Here is a 4,805-nt window from a genome sequence, read left to right on the forward strand (position 1 = left end):
CCACCGGTAATAATGTCATTAATGCTGGTACAAGTCTCTTCACCTCTAAAAATTTTCCCATGCGGTGTTGAAAATTCTACGCTTCCACACTTTCGGCACAAATATACCAAGCGCCAGTCATTCTGCCACTAAACTGACTAGAGGGTCCCTTCGAGCACTTGGACGAATCAGTCATTCTAGCGCAGCATAAATGGGTCTTCTCTACAACGCAGCGAGGTCTGCTTTAACATTCCTCTTTCCCCTGCAAGCTGAACGATACCAAAAAACGTATTTGGATCGCGAAACGAGATTCCGCCGAGACTGGCGGTCGGCAGCGGTCTGTCCGCCCGTGTCCCCAGCTGACAACCGTGGAAGCGTCTCCTGCACCGTCCCACAGCGGGAATAAAATTCCGCAATATCTGTTTCTGGTGATCGGGTCTAGGGGTGGGGGGTGGGGGGGCGGGAGCAGCAGAGAGAAGGAGAGAGAGGAGACGAACCGCACTTCACCAAGTGTGATTGAATGGAATAAAGCCAATTTGTGTCACAGCCACTCCGTCTTGTTTCTGGAACAGTGGAAACTCCCTTGAGGTCCGCAGCCCGGACCACCAGGCGCTCACCCCCCACCCACCCGCTTCTCGCCCGTTCTTTATTCCTCCTCAGCTGAGGGGCCGCCTTGCGGCGATATCGCCTTGTTAGAAAATCCATCTATCGGTTATTGATTGTCTGTCAGCCGAGTGAATCCTGCTTCCCGGGCTTAGCACGCGTTTGCCTACCTACCTCGGGGCGGGCCGCGGCTTCGGCCCTCGGCCGCCAGATCGCAGCACCGCACCCCCGTGTGACTGCCCACGCGGAAGGCAACGCGCGCTAAAACCGCGCCTCGCCGTGCCGCTTTAAGCGAAACGTCCCTTTCCGCTTCACGCTCGCGCGACCCTCCCGCTCGCTCCCTGGAGAGGCGGCCCGGCCGGGTTAAATGGGCCCGGAACATGCTGGAACCAAGCGGAGCGTGAATATGCCCGCCGAGTTTCTGAATTCCGAAGCGATCCGCGCAAGAATACCGCTGCATAGTCCGCCCGTAATTCGCGGTCGTTCTACCGACTGGCTTTTCCTATGTCGAAAATCCACGGTAAAAATCTTTGTTAGTGTGACAGTTAGTGAACCACAGGCACGTCTGTAACAAAACTGAAGAACAGAAGAAATTAAGTAAGGAAAGCACTGGGTCTAAGGAAAAAGGAAATGGCCAAGTTGGAGTAGGGTTCCCGCTCCGTAGATTCCGTACAAACTTAATAATGTGTATAGATAGTTCATCCATCTCATTAATAGCAAATCTCGACGATTTTTGCCTCTTATAGACACCGATCTGCTTCTCGGAAAGTCTCGTGATGGTACCCTGAAGGTTTTAATGAGTGAGTTTACGAGCATTAAAATATGTGATATAAATGGCCGTATCTTTTGATTGCATTGGCTCAGAAGCTCCCATTGCCAGGGAACCACAGGCCTTAGTATGTGATGTAAATGTCAACTTCATACGACAAACCATTCATGAGGAAATTAGTTCTTAACAATCGGAAAGGCAGTCGGATAAAAAATGATGAAAAAGTTTCATGTGAGGTAATTACAAACTCACAATTTCGAATTTTTTTTCCTTTATATGTATTGTGGAACCTTGGTTCCTTCCCAATCTCATGATTCCAGGTCAACTGGAAGCACGCTAAAGGTTGTGATGACTGATTTTGCGCGTGTCAAAATACTTGACATAAATGGGCGACTGCATTGACTTTGAAGCTTTGTATTGTACTGTATGAAACTGGGGACCTAGAATCGACGGCAAGGCTTCGTCCCCGCCATAGCCGCCAGTGGTTCATAACCCCACAACAGGCTACAGCAGTCGAGCAGTCCACTCACCCCAACGCTGCCCCACACCGAACCCAGGTTCACTGTGCGGTTCGTCCCCCATTGGAGGCCCCCCTCCCCCCCCCCCCCCCTCCTGGCAATGTCTCACACCAGAAGAGTGCAACCCCAATGTTTGCTTGGCAGAGTAATTACAGAGTACGCGTACGTGGAGAACGTGTTTGCGCAACAATCGCCGACATAGTGTAACTGAGACGGAATAAGGGTGTAACCTCCCCACAAAAAAATAATATGTATAATAACCTCCCAACAGTAAAAAATATAATTATAACATTGACATTTAGTGTAACTTCCCAACAGTAAATTGCGTAACCTATCAATAATAAAAAATGTGACTAATCAGACCATAAAAAATTGTGACTCACTTATAACCTTTCAACAATTGACTGCGAATTTAAACTGGTACATTTTGGACGTCAGCAATGCTGCGGCATGCCCCTGAAAGATCATTCTGAAAAATTTGAAAATTCTTACCTCAATAAGGTCGCCGGATAACGCATACATATCTGCTCCTATAAGAAATTATTCTGGCACAGCCGAATGCAACGCTGGCCGATAGATTTGTCATGTATAAAAGGAAACAACTGATTTTTCTTTTCAATAATCGGGATGACCAAGGATTGGAGAAATTAGTAAATTCTTTAAATTGAAATGAGTGAGTGTCAAAAGTTACTTTTTATGAGAAAGATTATAATTAAGAGATTATTTAAAACATTGATATAACCTGATATAACAATACTACATATGCGCGCGGCTGCTTTTACCTTATATTATATCGCTCAGGCTCAGCCATCGCTCCCCCACGACCGGCCCAGACAACTCGATACACATGACTGCTCGCTACTACTACACAATTCCTACTGCAGTTTTCACATGCTACGTCATGTGACGTAGCATGTGAAAACTGCTGGATTTGGACGGGTTACACCTGTAACTGAAATATCAGATCTGAAGATGGTTCTGAATGAACCGAAACCGGTCATATGAATAAAAATATTTGCAATCAAGACAGTTTTAAGTAACATTATAATTTCACTGATTGCTGTTGTCCCATAAGACATTATGTCTGTTTTTGCAAAATTCCTACTGCTACTGACTGCTCTTACTGCAAACAACACTGCTCTCTGGTCTGAGATTCTCTTGTAGCTTACATATCGCAGGCAGCATGTAAGCAATCCATCGAAATTACATCTGCTCGAGCGCACTAGCAACAAATTTTTTAATCATGGAACTGTTACAAGGGAAACCAGCTCACATTCTCCGAGACAGATGGAAAACCGCCTTAAAAACCATCCACAGACTGGCCGGCACACCGGACCGCGACACTAATACGTAGGGCGGATTCTTGCCTGGGACCGGCATACCTTCGCCCGGAAAGCAGTGCATTAGACCACACGTCTAACCGGCTGGACTAGAAGCTTTAGTATTATATATCGCCAAGGGACCGTTGACCCTAGTATGTTACATAAATTTCAACTTGGTACTTCTGCCAGTTCCTGAGAAAAATGGTTTTTAATAGTCGAACAGAAAGGCAGGCAGAAAGACTGATAACGAAGTGACCCTAAAAAAAGTTCCTTTTTTACCGATTTATAAAATAAGACCCCTAAAGACCTATCACTATGTAAAAGTGGCAGACACATAATCAGCAGTACAATAATGAAATGAAAGAAACCAAAATTTGCATATAACACCAAATACTAAGCAACACACGCCAAGACTGTACCAAATGAGAGGCAGTGTGTGCCAAACAGGTCTCACACAATCCCCCACCCCTCCCATTGCCCTGTTTTTCTCTTAGGAAAAAAATATAGCCTCTGCAAACAATACTCGCATCACCTCCGCCCCTTCCCCGATTACACAGACATACTGTATGTATCAATCCAATAACGTTCTAAAAGCAAGCCAGAACATGTAAACCATGTTGAATAACAATAAATGCCTCAGAGCTATTTGTATTGAATTTTCAAAATTATAAGATGGTCTTTTAGTCTCTCTCGCTCCTTCTCTTTTTCTCTCCTGCCCCTCCGCCCCCCTCCCCCCTTTCTTTTAGCGTTGGATGGGTGCATAAGATTTTAGCAAATGTAACAACAGAAAATAAGGGGTCGTGATACAATGTTTATACAGTGTTTACTGGCAATAAAAACAACGAAATGTTTCCAAAAAAAGCACTCCGTCATAAGGACAGAAGTGGCCCATCGGGACCATCCGACCGCCATGTCATCCTCACTGAGGATGCAGATAGGAGAGGCGTGTGGTCAGCACACCCCACTCCCGGTCGTTACGATGGTTTCCTTTGACCGGAGCCGCTACTATTCGGTCGAGTAGCTCCTCAATTGGCGTCATGAGGCTGAGTGCACCCCGAAAAATGGCAACAGCACATGGCGGCCTAGATGGTCACCCATCCAAGTGCTGGCCACGCCCGACAGCGCTTAACTTCGGTCATCTGACGGGAACCGGTGTATCCACTGCGGCAAGGCCGTTGCCAAAAGTTTCATTATGGTAATAATTTTCTTACGTCAGTGTTTTATGTATCGTTTTAGCATTACTTCCAATAAATTGCGACTCAACATTTCAGAATGATTCGCCAGAAAATTTAGAATTAAATGTACTATGCAGTTGATTCAAGAACTATAACAGCAACAAACCCTCACACTTTTGACAACTTCATAGTTAATACAATGTAAAATTATATTGTGTCCTCACCATTATCAATATTCAACTTTCAGTGTGAAAGTTAATACGGGTCTGCAGGCTACAGCTATATGAGTGAATAAATGAGGGGAATGTTACTTCTTGCCAACCTTTCCACCTACGTTTGAGACGACATCTAATTATTCTTTCCTTAGTGAAGAGTCTTTTGCTTTCTCTCCTGCGCAGTCAAATTTCTGTGGTTTTGGCAGTTCTACATATGGACGCAT

The 4,805-nt window shown here is 45.4% G+C and overlaps 1 pseudogene; it reads right to left on the reverse strand.

Moving 5' to 3' along the window:
- Window positions 1–4,253: 4,253 nt before the first annotated feature.
- On the reverse strand, window positions 4,254–4,371 carry LOC126274340 (5S ribosomal RNA; annotated as a pseudogene).
- Window positions 4,372–4,805: the final 434 nt, after the last annotated feature.

The sequence above is a fragment of the Schistocerca gregaria genome, chromosome 5 (assembly GCF_023897955.1).
Source record: "Schistocerca gregaria isolate iqSchGreg1 chromosome 5, iqSchGreg1.2, whole genome shotgun sequence".
Classification (NCBI taxonomy): Eukaryota; Metazoa; Arthropoda; class Insecta; order Orthoptera; family Acrididae; genus Schistocerca; species Schistocerca gregaria.